The sequence below is a fragment of the Myxocyprinus asiaticus genome, chromosome 10 (assembly GCF_019703515.2).
Source record: "Myxocyprinus asiaticus isolate MX2 ecotype Aquarium Trade chromosome 10, UBuf_Myxa_2, whole genome shotgun sequence".
NCBI lineage: Eukaryota > Metazoa > Chordata > Actinopteri > Cypriniformes > Catostomidae > Myxocyprinus > Myxocyprinus asiaticus.
In genome coordinates, this window is record NC_059353.1 from 15,695,918 (window position 1) to 15,710,160 (window position 14,243).

Below are 14,243 nucleotides of genomic sequence, written 5' to 3' on the forward strand. Positions count from 1 at the left end.
TGGATAAGTTTGCCCTTTAAATGCCTAGACCTTTTAGTTTTGTGTTTAAGTCCTTTTGCCAGGTGGTAATTGATGCTGATTCACTGTTTAAGTGACTCTTGGTTTAGCTCTCGTCTGATTATGGATGGCAGCATGCCTCATAACAGTGTATCTTGTGGGATCACCAATCGTTGTACTCCGTTGTATGAGGTAACATGGAAAAAACATCTATAAACAATAATATTGGTAATTGTAGTAAGACCACCATCTCCAGGCTAATTGGTTTAGCAGTCATTCAGTTAGGGCAGTTAAACAGAACTCTGTTGCAGTCAGACTATGGCCCTGTCCCAAAGCTCTTGTGGTCTTCCTCTGAGTCTACACTTCTGTGACGCAATGTCACATAGACCTCTCTGGAATGGTGCACTTGATGTGGACTTACATTATCGTTACCTTCACCTGTGCTCGTCCGTGAAGTCTGTTCTGTTTACACCTGGTATTAAGATGTGTTTAGGGCAACATGTTCATGGCGACATACATCAGTCATTACTTAAGTGTAATACTGCGTGATAATATAGTGCAAAAAAAAAAAAGTGAGAATGTAACAGGTCATGGATGGGCAAGGAGGAGGTGGGAACCGGCTGAACAGTAAACAAAGTTTTAATGAGAAACTCAACTTAAAACAAACGTAAACAAACACAGACACATATGAAATGTGGCCGCGTGCGTCTCTCTCTCTCTCTCGAACCGGTGACTCCAGCTCCTCTTATCTCGCTCTCCCACTGATCAGCTGATTCAGCGCCGGCCGTGCTCCATCACGGCCTGCCCATGCCCTCCTCCTCGTCACAAAGGGGAAAAAAATCTGCTCTATTTTGCCCAGATATTCTTGCAAGTTTGAACTCTTTTTAAGCGCAGCGGTTCATGGACAAGTGAGTAGGTGTCACTTCACTGCTGTTCAAACACAATGTTTACACTACGAGCACAATGTGTTCACATGCGTTTTCAGTTTCAGAGAAGGAAGCACCTCCTTACAAGTAAAAGAGATGCAGAGATCTCCTGACAATCAACTCGAGAATGCGCATGTGCATTAGCTGAACCAGCTTGAAAAATTGTGTTTTCTATGCGTGACCTGAGCTAAAGAAGAACAATGTATGATACCATTGTTGTCATATTTTACTGCTGATTTAAAATATGTGAGGCTGCCATGCACCCTCAATGTGCCCTTTTGCCAAGCCTGACTTAACACCAGACTGATACCCAAAAGCCCACGTGGCAAAATGTACACTCTAAGGAGGACCGTGAGGACTGAGGATTGCAGACCACAAAGAGGGAACTTGTAAGCACTCCTCTGAATCATAAAATGACAAATGGGACAATGTACAGTCTTGTGTTCTTCACAAACAAGTGCAACTGAAGGACACAAGACCACAAGTTCACATGAAGTGCACCATTTAGGGCATTAAATGTACTCTCTACTTCTATTTGATGTCACATTTGAGACGAACCATGCCAGAGTATGCAGTCACCCACAGACCACCCACCTCAAACGATCTATAGCTTTAATGTTTTATCGAATCAGGTTTCCACCAAAGAGTGAACTAACTCAAAACACCAGGGTTTTGCAAAACTTTTTAAAAAAGTGTCTATGAACCTGGCCCATGGTGGTCACCCCTTGAGCGGTTATAAATGGTCAGTGCCGCACTGATTTTCTTGGGGGGAAATCTATATCTTTCTTTTCAGCTGCTCTTGGACAATGGATGTAAGAACCAGCCGCTGCCTACCATGTAACATCTGGGGCTGGCTATTCAATGAGATGCCATTGCACAAGGTCTTACATTATTGTTATAAAAATAGCATGCCAGTACAACAGTTTTGTCTCTAGTTGTTTTAAAAAAAAAATTATTTTATCCCCTTTTCTCCTAATTTGGAATGCCCAATTCCCACTACTTTGTAGGTCCTCGTGGTGGCGAAGTTACTCACTTCAGTCAGGGTGACAGAGGACAAGTCCAGTTGCCTCCGCTTCTGAGACAGTCAGTCCGCGCATCTTATCACGTGGCTCACTGTGCATGACACCGTGGAGATTCACAGCATGTGGAGGCTCGTGCTACTCTCCGCGTTCCACGCACAACTTACCACGCGCCCCATTGAGAGCGAAAACCACTAATAGCGACCATGAGGAGTTTACCCCATGTGACTCTCGCTAGCAACCGGGCTAATTTGGTTGCTTTGGAGACCTGGCTGGAGTCACTCAGCATGCCCTGGATTCGAACTCGCGACTCCAGGTGTGATAGTCAGCATCAGTAATCGCTGAGCTACCCAGGCCCCCCTGTCTCTATTTGTTTGTAATGTGAAAACGAAAACATTTTTGTCTTCTGTGAATGGTCTCTCTGTTGCAGCCAAATTCAGGGGACTGTTGTGTTCTCATTCATTCAACAGAAGCAATATTTATCAGACAACCTGGAATTACTTCTATGTTCCAAGAGTTAATGAAGAATATCATAAACTATATTTGTGAAATATAATTTGCTCTATATGTTCCTGAGGTAATATCAAATGTCACAGTTATACAATAGGGTAGTTTGTATGAGAGTTTACTTTGTTTTTCTTTCAGTGAATTCAGAACTGCAGTTACTTTATTTTTCACCTTGACCTCAAACCAAATGGTACCATGGGAGCGACACTGAACTCCACACTAATTTGTGTGTTAACCTGCCCTCTTGATCATGGCTATGATGAGATTAGAGGGCTAGATAATTCATTTCCAGCCTGATTTTCTTCTTAATTGTGCTGGCAACTGAAGCAGTGGAACAACCTGCTGTTGTTTCTCTGTGTTTTCTCTCCCTTGTATAGTGCAGGCTTTGTCCTTTGTATCTAATGTGTTCTACAATGACTAATACATTCAGGATGTCATCCATGCCAGCTTTAGATTGTTATAAATGTTTTAGACCCAGGCCTTTGACTTGCAAACAGCCACCGATACACTTCAAACCCTTCCTGAAGAGGAAGTTCACATGGGAGAAAAAAAATTATTCCATGATTTTTAACTGCCATTTACTCCATTTAACACTGCTGCAAGAATGGAAGCTACAAGTTCCTTTTATATTGTTCTTTAAAGGGGAATACCATAATAAATCTAATTTTCTTTGATTGTTTGAGATAAAAGTACTTGTACTTATGTATTATAAAAATGTACAGGAACTTTCAGAACTTTAAACTTCCTTCCTTGTCCAAAAATAACATTTACTGAAACTGTAAGCTGTAAAAATGACTAATTCTCAATGTATGATGTCAAAAAGAATACATTCTTACATGACTGCACACTTAGACAACAATGATGGCTTTTGAGTATTCAGAAATGTGGCATGTCCAGTCAGTGTGAAGTAATAAGGCTGAGTGAAGCACCTGCCGCTCTGCATATCTTTCCAAAAGTTACTGATGTAAGAAAAGAGTGGCTAATGTTTATTTTTGTCAAAGTCCATTTTCAGTCTGATGTGGCACATTTCAGTGGTGATGGTGTTATGAATCTGTTTATGTGTCTTATGAGCTAGTCTTATGATGGGGCAGTTAAAAACAAAACTAGTTTACTATCATCATAAGTGGACCTTAGGGAAAATATAAAATGATTAAAATCCATAATCAGTAAAATTATTTTGTTTAAAGTTATTATTTAATATATATATTTTTTTTTTTAATCATTTGAAAAATGTTTATATTTAATCTCGGGTCTGAGATGTGGCCTAGCGGTTATTACACATGCTTTACATGCTCAACACTTGCAATTCAAGTTTGAATCCGACTTGCATTATTGTCCAGTCATTTCCCCCCCTCTTATTCCCATCATTCCCTGCCCTCTCTTGACTGATAGTCTATCTGTATCAAGGTTATAATTGTTTTAAATTCTATTTCGTTTTAAATTTCTTGCTCCAATTTAGTTTAGTTTTAGTTTTTAAATATTTTATAGTTTAATTTTTGTTTTTCATTACATATAGTTTTTATTTTAGTTTTAATTTTTATATCAAGTGATACATATAGAATGGGAAAAACAGGCATTTGTGCAACGTGGGTTGTATAGCTGGACACCCAAATGTACAGTTGGTAAATAATACTTATAATATAAAAAAATCTTAATTTTAAGAAGACCAACTGAATTTCATTACTGATATTACAGTTATTACAAAACACATAATTCTGATTTAAGAATGCTTCTTTTTCATTGAACTTTAACCACAAATTCCTCTTTAGTGCATTTGACATGAGGAATAAGTATTGTCACAACTCTGAAAACTGAATATCAAACAAAACTCTATACCAATTCCAAATGTAATGTAAAACAAATCACTGATTGACAGTGTAAGAAAAAATGAGTGAAAAGTGTGTGTGTGTGTGTGTGTGTGTGTGTGTGTGTGTGTGTGTGTAGAAAGAAAGTTAGAATAAATTACTGGATATTATATTGTTTTAGTTCTCTTTGTTTTAACATCATGCATTGGCAACACGACAAACAGTCATTCCAATAAAGGTTCAAATGTGTCATAATTGAAGTACCAGACACGGCGAGTGCGTTTTCTATAGGGTGACCAGATATTGAAAGTGTCAAACTGGGACACCTGGGGGGTTCGTGATACATGCATATATATATATATATATATATATATATATATATATATATATATATATATATATATATATATATATATATATATGTTTTTTCAGAGCCATGAAAATGTATTTTAGTTTAGTTTCAGTTTTTCCAATTGTTGATTTTTATTTTTGTTTCCATTTACGAAAATGTTTTTTTTACATTTTGTTTTCGTTTTAGTTTACGATAATAACCTTGATCTATATCCATAAAAGTGACAAAAAGGCCAAAAAAGATTGAACTGCTCACTAATAAATACAATGGCTGAAAAACTTGGCCTGAATTATAACAAAGTTCCACTAATCTGTTTTAATATGCTTGATTTATCTCAAACAGGATTGAAGTCACACGGTTTAATCCCCACACCCCTGTTTATAGTTTCAGAAAGCATGTTGTTATATCACACACTCCGTCTTCACTTCAAAACGCTTTACATCACAGAGTGTTAGAGAGAAAGTGATAAAGACAGATGAGGGTTGTTATCGGTTCCCTCTCCCTCTCTCATATGGAGCTTCAGGGGCAGATGTTGAGCCTCAATAACTCCTGTGATGATGATGATGTAACTATGTCTGAACAGAGGTCACGACCTTGTGGATATTCATTACCTTCTCAGACAGGCCTAATGGGACACTTTCTCTGCCTCACAGGACTGGAATGTGTGTCTAGTGCAAAGGAGACTATCAGACGGGTAGTGTGGTGTTGTCCATTTGTCTTATACCAGTGTCTATGGAGCTTGAGCCCTAGACATGCATTATGTAATCACTTGCCCATTCTATTATCGGTATCAACACGCATGACTGAATGACCAAGTTCAAGCACTCAACATGAGTTCATTTTCACAGGCGGAATGGAGAGCATCAAAGGAAGGAATTAAGGCTGTAAAAGACTAACTTCCTCAATTGCTCCATTCCCCTGACCCCCTCCTTCTCGTTCACCTTGTCAACCAGAGGGTTATATGAGCCCTCAGTGTATTTTTAGGTGCAGAATGAACTGCTGTGATTTATTGCCGAAGGTGAGTTGATGCTGACTCAGGTGCAATGTCATAACGCTTCTACCTTATCTGGTGGAACAGTCACTGCCACTTAGGATCAAAGCAGGACGCCTGAGTCATGCTAGCTGCCGATGAGGTTTTGTCTGTCTCTCAGACGTAATTTACCTGGGTTAAAGCGATACTTTTTCCCATTTCTTTCTGCCTTCTAGTTATTAGATTATACTGGAGGAAATAGTCAATTGGTTCAGAATAGTGACTTAAACTTTGCAATGGATGGTTAAAAAAAGGTAAGATGAAGGTAAGTTTGGATAGTTTTGACATTTCATATTTGAAATTGATTCCAGCTTTATTCAAATGGCCTGCTTTAAAAATGAGACAATGAGATGGTCTCCCAGCCTGAACAACAAGTGCCCAAAATCACTCTAAAACCAGCAAACCACACCAGGCTGGGAGAAAAGCTTAGGCTGGGTAAGATGTTTTAGTTTGGTTTGGTTTTAATTGATTTGGCTTGTTTTGGTTTGCTTTGGTTTGTTTTGTTTTGCATTGCTTTGCTTTTTTTTTTTTCTTTTTTTTTTTTTCTCAGTAGTGTGCTTACATATGTCAAGAATAAATCTACAGTTGAAGTCAGACATTTACATACACTTAGGTTGAAGTCATTAAAACTCATTCTTTAACCATCCACAGGTTTCATATTAGCAAACTATAGTTTTGGCAAGTCGTTTTGGACATCTACTTTGTGCATGAAAAGAGTAATTTTTCCAACATTTGTTTACAGACAGATTGTTTCACTTTTAATTGACTATCACAATTCCAGTGGGTCAGAAGTTTACATACACTGAGTTAACCGTGCCATTAAGCTGCTTGGAAAATTTCAGAAAAGGATTTCAAGCCTTTAGACAATTAGCCAATTAGCTTCTGATAGGAAGTGTACCTGTGGATGTATTTTAAGGCCTACCTTCAAACTCAGTGCTTCTTTGCTTGACATCATGGAAAAATATAAAGAAATCAGCTAAGACCTCAGAAAAGAATTTGTGGACCTCCACAAGTCTGGTTCATCCTTGGAAGCAATTTCCAAATACCTGAAGGTACCACGTTCATCTGTACAAACAATAGTACGCAAGTATAAACACCATGGGACCACGCAGCCATCATACCACTCAGGAAGGAGATGCATTCCATCTCCAAGAGATGAATGTAGTTTGGTGCAGAAACTGCAAATTAATCCCAGAACAACAGCAAAGTATCTTGTGAAGATGCTGGAGGAAACAGGTAGACAAGTGTCTATATCCACAGTAAAACAAGTCCTATATCGACATAACCTGAAAGGCTGCTCAGCAAGGAAGGAGCCAATGCTCCAAAACCGCCATAAAACAGCCAGATTACAGTTTGCAAGTGCACATGGGGACAAAGATCTTACTATTTGGAGAAAAGTCCTCTGGTCTGATGAAACAAAAATTGAACTTTTTGGCCATAATGACCATTGTTATGTTTGGAGGAAAAAGGGTGAGGTTTGCAAGCCGAAGAACACCATCCCAACCATGAAGCATGGGGGTGGCAGCATCATGTTGTGGGGGTGCTTTGCTGCAGGAGGGACTGGTGCACTTCACAAAATAGATGGCATCATGAGGAAGGAAAATTATGTGGCTATATTGAAGCAACATCTCAAGACAGGAAGTTAAAGCTCGGTTGCAAATGGGTCTTCCAAATGGACAATGACCCCAAGCATACCTCCAAAGTTGTGGGAAAATGGCTTAAGGACAACAAAGTCAAGGTATTGGAGTGGCCATCACAAAGCCCTGACCTCAGTATGATAGAAAATTTGTGTGCAGAACTGAAAAAGTGTGTGCGAGCAAGGAGGCCTACAAACCTGACTCAGTTACACCAGTTCTGTCTGGAGGAATGGGCAAAAATTCCAGCAACTTATTGTGAGAAGCTTGTGAAAGGCTTCCCAAAATGTTGGACCCAAGTTAAACAATTTAAAGGCAATGCTACCAAATATTAACAAATTGTATGTAAACTTCTGACCCACTGGGGATGTGATGAAAGAAATAAAAGCTGAAATAAATAATTCTCTCCACTATTATTCTGACATTTCACATTCTTAAAATAAAGTAGTGATCCTAACTGACCTAAAACAGGGAATGTTTTCAATGATTACATGTCAGGAATTGTGAAAAACTGAGTTTAATGTATTTGGCTAAGGTGTATGTAAACTTCTGACTTCAACTGTATACTTAGATAATGTTTTGGTCTGTCAATCAGTTGTTCTTGGTTTTGTCCCAACATATTTTGGAGAAAGTGTTGACGTATCCGGTGCTTATGAGATTACCACAGAGGAGATTAATTCTAAAGAATTATTAAGGCTTTTGTGCCCATGTATTGTGTCAAGTTTAAAATACAGTATGGGAAACATAGTGTGCCAACCATCATAACCTTAGTTTAACTAGGCCAGAGAACAGTGGAAGTAAACTTGAATCAATTTAGCTTCGGTTTGAGCACATATCCTCAAGTTACAAAAATACCCAGAATACTAATGTAAGAGAATGGTCACTTTTAAGTTTTTGAGATGGTGGTACAGAGTCAATTTCTCCCTGACATTCACAAAAGTGGAGGAATAGTTAATATTTAGACAATGCCTTGTCTGGGAATGCTTGCAGATGCCATGTTGATGGAAGAATAGTTTTTTTTATGCCCTTTTAAGTCACAACACAATTATTAAGCATTTCGGATATGTCTAGGAATGCATGTAAGCTTAAATAATTGCATCAGTAGAAACACTTGCCCATTGTTTTTCACATTTTTCTGGAGGTACAAAAAGAGAATGAACAATGTGGTGTTCTATCATTAAACAAGATGTAGTGCTGATCACACATTATTGATGGGTAAAGATTAGTTCAGCAAAAAGAACAAAACAAAAAAGCAAATGCATACTGCCAGACAGACAAGAACCTTTCTCAAAAAAAAAAAAAAAAAAAAAAAACTCAACAATTTCCCAGACAGAAATTAAGTACCTGAATCAGAAAGCATGAAGGTATTCACTTCAAATACTGTTAACTGTTAATACTGTTCACCATAATAAATGTATATGACATTCTGCCAAACATTCAACACACAACAGAGAATGATTGGCCTTATTTTAGCATTTCTTTGTTTTAGAGCAGCGCAGGTGGATGTATGAAGTTCTCACGGTCATATAAACCAGACTAAAACCATCAGGCTTTTCACAGACCCGCTCAGTTTAACCCAAGCACCACATTGGCGTAGTCATCAGGACCTCAGCACTTTCTCTCGCCCGTGAGAACATGCTGCACACAAATCTTCTGGCTGATTAAAGGCTGGATTACAGTTTTGTTTTGGGCGTGGGCCTATCACAATTACAGGCCATCAGTTTATATTTTATTGTGTGTGTTTAGATAATGGTGATAAGACATATGGATGTTGTTGGTCTGGGACATGTATTCTTGGTCTAGCTCCATTGGCAGGGTGACCTTTGCTGTTTGAGAAGCATGATTTGCCCTTTGCTTCTGCAGATGTCTTTGTGTGGGGAGTAGAGTTTCTTTGAGGTAGTTTTTTACCCTCTACCACAGGGTAAACTATTAGGAGATGTGGTCTGGAAGTAGGATCCAAATATGGAGAGGAAAACACAACCAAAAGGGCATGGAGATGAGATAGGGAGTTTTGGAAAGAGAGAGTAAGAGGTCAAAGTGGGGATAAATCGATCAGATGACTGTCTGAGCTTGGAGAAAGACATAAAAAGAGACAGAGGCATGTGTTCAGTAATAACTGTGGAATTTTAATTGGATTATAGACTAGTTTGACTTTGCTGAGCTGCTTGGGTCTATTCATTGGCTCTGTGGTGGTGGAATCTGCGCCCATCACAGGAAGATCAACACACGGTTTCAGACAGAGCCAGGTGTCTTCATGTCTGCTAAACTTCCTAAGGGAAGCTGTTTCCTCTCAGACTGCCCAAAGTCTAGTTTTAGAGCAGTGCATTAGCATGTAGCTTGTAGTGGGAAGTGAAGCATCCAAATGGTTATTTTTACCCTTTAAGTGTGTAATATAAGCCTTTAATTTTGGGTATGCCACTGAAACGGTGAAATCTTGAAAAACACCCTCAAAGCTTAAAGGGTTAAAGATACACATTTATATTTCTGCGTTTCCCAAGTTTAACATACACATATGTGTGTGTGTGTGTGTGTGTGTGTGTGTGTGTGTGTGTGTGTGTGTGTGTATATATGCACAGTTGTGCTCAAAAGTTTGCATACCCTGGCAGAAATTGTGAAATTTTCGCATTGATTTTGAAAATATAACTGATCATGCAAAAAACCTGTCTTTTATTTAAGGATAGTGATCATATGAAGCCATTTATTATCACATAGTTGTTTGGCTCCTTGTTAAATCATAATGATAACAGAAATCACCCAAATGGCCCTGATCAAAAGTTTACATACCCTTGAATGTTTGGCCTTGTTACAGACACACAAGGTGACACACACACATGTTTAAATGGCAATTAAAGGTTAATTTCCCACACCTGTGGCATTTTAAATTGCAATTAGTGTCTGTGTATAAATAGTCAATGAGTTTGTTAACAAGGTAATGGAACTTTATAAACATGGAAAAGGATATAAAAAGATTTCCAAAGCCTTGAAAATGCCAGTCAGTACTATTCAATCACTTATTAAGAAGTGGAAAATTCGGGGATCTCTTGATACCAAGCCAAGGTCAGGTAGACCAAGAAAGATTTCAGCCACAACTGCCAGAAGAATTGTTCGGGATATAAAGAAAAACCCACAGGTAACCTCAGGAGAAATACAGGCTGCTCTGGAAAAAGACGGTGTGGTTGTTTCAAGGAGCACAATACGATGATACTTGAACAAAAATGAGCTGCACGGTCGAGTTGCCAGAAAGAAGCCAATGCCACAAATAAGCCCGGTTACAATTTGCCCTACAACACCTTGACACGCCTCACAGCTTCTGGCACACTATAATTTGGAGTGACGAGACCAAAATAGAGCTTTATGGTCACAACCATAAGCGCTATGTTTGGAGAGGGGTTAACAAGTATTGTGCTCCTTGAAACAACCACACCGTCTTTTTCCAGAGCAGCCTGTATTTCTCCTGAGGTTACCTGTGGGTTTTTATTTGTATCCCGAACAATTCTTCTGGCAGTTGTGGCTGAAATCTTTCTTGGTCTACCTGACCTTGGCTTGGTATCAACAGATCCCCGAATTTTCCACTTCTTAATAAGTGATGGAACAGTACTGACTGGCATTTTCAAGGCTTTGGGTATCTTTTTATATCCTTTTCCATCTTTATAAAGTTCCTTTACCTTATTACGCAGGTCTTTTGACAGTTCTTTTCTGCTCCCCATGGATCAGTATCTTGCCTGCTCAGTGCATCCACGTGAGAGCTAACAAACTCATTGACTATTTATACACAGACACTGATTGCAATTTAAAAAGCCACAGGTGTGGGAAATTAACCTTTAATTGCCATTTAAACCTGTGTGTGTCACCTTGTGTGTCTGTAACAAGGCCAAACATTCAAGGGTATGTAAACTTTTGATCAGGGCCATTTGGATGATTTCTGTTATCATTATGATTTAAAAAGGAGCCAGACAACTATGTGATAATAAATGGCTTCCTATGATCACTATCCTTAAATAAAAGACAGTTTTTTTGCATGATCAGTCATATTTTCAAAATCAATGCCAAAATGTCAAAATTTCTGCCAGTGTATGCAAACCTTTGAGCACAACTGTATATATATAAATCTGTTTTGTCCCATGTCTCAAGAATCAGTGAGAGACAATAAGTAAATATAAGTAAGCCATAAGGAAAAGGACTATTAGTAAGCCATTTGTAGGTTGATTTCTTTGAAAAGTGTAAACACTGTGACTCTATCCAAACATTGTACTGTTTATTTGAGCCTCTCTGTTGCAACTAATGGCAGACTGAGATGTTTGGAAACCTGACAAACATCAGTTTGGTGACTGAATTCTTGTGCCAGAGAAATTACACACCTCACTTTTTTATACCCATACATATATAATTGCAACAATATATAGCCATATATAGTTGCAATAAGAAAAAAGTGTTTTATTCATTCATTAAGCTTAATCCAACCAGTTTTACGATTCTTGGGTTTGCCCTGTTAATAGAGGTCAATAGTGAAAGACTGCAGTGTGTCCCATTGGCTCTAATCAGTGGCAAAGTTAGATCTGTGTTTGATTATAACCGGGACTTGGTGGATCCACTGCAGGGGAGAGAAAATCGCTTATGAAAACAGAAGCCTCTTTGTGTAGGCTGCAGTGCGCTTCTAATCTAACCTCCCTATGGCCCAGAGCGGCCTGCTGCCCGATTCCAATCAACACGTCTGGGGAGCTTGTGATAACCCTCAAGCCCAGCGCGTGGCGCTCAGCACCAGGGCTCAGTGTACTGACCCACACCACATCAGCCACGTTTAATCTGATTAAAAAGTTCTGGCTCTGGCCGTGGCCCTTGTGGCCAGCACAGCTATTGTAGATTAGCTCAAAGCCTGAAAGTTTCCACACGGAATCACCACCAAGCTATACAAGCCTCTTTGTGGTTTGAGGTTATTGCTCTTAAACTACGATTTTTGAAAAGGATATAAGGTTCCTTGACTGCTCCTGTGGATTTGTCAAGACCTTAAGATAGACAAGTTAATTAACTTGTAAACTTAATTTCTCTACCCAGGCCTTTTTTCAGACCCCATTGCTGCCAAGTATTTGTAGCAATTTTCAGCTTAATTTAAGATGTATCTCATTTGTGGAGTTTATTTTTGGCTTATAGTGAATCTGGTATTAGTGTCTTTACTTTTATTTGGGTCAGTCGCATGTAATCCCAAAGTTACTCATATGACTTTCATACAGCTGTTTTCAAACAGGTTTCCTGAACACTCCCCCATTTTCTAAATCATCCCAGACTGCATCTGGATTTCTTTCCAATCATATATATATATATATATATATATATATATATATATATATATATATATAATTCTTGGCCATACCTGGCCTCAGCTCCTTTAACCTGGCACCTCTAGTGCAGCTTGTCCAGTTCAAGGGTGGTAATGGATGCTACAGGCCAGTCTGGCAGAATCTGGAGGTGAGTAGCCTGACACACTGTTGGTAGGGGTGTATAATATCCACAGCGTATTTCACTGGGAGCCCTCTGCTGCTCTGTGTAATGAGAGATCTGCAGCTCCTGCCTTTCCTCTCATTTATTGAGCTGAATAATGATGGTGTTCTAAGCCTGAGCTTCATCGCCGCTGTTACAGCGTCACACCCACAGCGTGTTATCTCTCATTCTCTCCCCGCATCAGAAGTGAAGAAATGAGTATTCAGGACACAGGAACTCCTCTGCCTTTGTTCCTTTCATTAGAACAAAAATCTCAAAGCTCTGCTTTTCTCTGTCTCTCTCTTGCAGAAGGTCACTCTGTTTCCAGGAGCTCGATTGGACTTTCATTTTTTTTTTTTTAAATCATCTGAACACCAGCCTGGCAAGACTGGAAGACCAGCTGTAGACCATCTTAAACCATCTTTGGCTGGCTTAAGCTGTTTTTTTGTTGTTGTTTTTTTCAGCACTGACAGTCAGCGCATTGGTGCCAGCAGCCAGTTGCTTAGTAAATATGTTAGCAAATTGACCCGACCCCGATAGCACATGCATATTGCCAACACTTCTACATATGACGAGTGCATTTTCGTCTGAAAGATGTCATTTTTGGAGTGTTTGCTCATCTGCCACACATTGCAAAATAAATCCTTGACGGATGTTAGACTGTCATTCCGCAGGTCTTTTTGTGACATTTATGATTTAGATTGTGTGTACACAAATATGAATTTTTAGGGAGAATTCAATGCTTTCCATTATGCACTCTGTTACAAACTGCGTTTCCATCCAAGGATTTTTTTGCGAAAAAAGCTTTAGTGCATCAAAATGTTTACCAATATACAGTAGCTGATGGAAACGCAAATTATAGATAACATTTCACAAGTGTCTACATATTTTTTCGTTTAACTTTAGCGCATAAATCCTATGTCGATACATAAAATGTCATGAAAAGCTAGCAGAGAACAATTACATTAATGCAAAAAATTTACTGTCACATGACATAATTATATCACATCTGTCCTCACAACAAACAGCATAGCAGAGAGGAACACTTGGACTGATGAGGAGACTCAGGTTTTTTTCCTCAGTTTCATTTTCACTATGTTGATAACAGAATAATGCAAAAAGTGGATGGAAACTTAGTTACAGACATCTTGCCAACTTTTGCTTGCTTACTGGGAAATGACTCCATGTAAATCCCACTTGTTGTTAAATTGTCCATTATTGATCCTACTTTTCCTTTCTCTAACAGAATTCTTGATTGAACATGCATTTAATATTAACATGCACAGATAGGTGCAAATTGAATTGTCCTAATTTGTATTTTCTGAGAAGGGAGCTTGCATTCCTTGCTTTTGGTCTAAGCTCTGTTACTTGCCCTGGACAGAAAGCATGATGGATAAACAGGCTGTTCGAGCACTTGGGTTCTTTGGAGACTGGAGTTACCATAGCAGCAGCATAAGTGTAAACTCTCATAGAGCCAAAGTAACAAGAGGGCCAGTAA

General features: G+C 38.8%; 1 protein-coding gene across 1 annotated transcript in view; it reads left to right on the forward strand.

Moving 5' to 3' along the window:
* LOC127447162 (partitioning defective 3 homolog B-like) overlaps nucleotides 1-14,243 on the forward strand; it is a 502,153-nt gene that overhangs the window by 444,818 nt on the left and 43,092 nt on the right. The window lies entirely within an intron of this gene.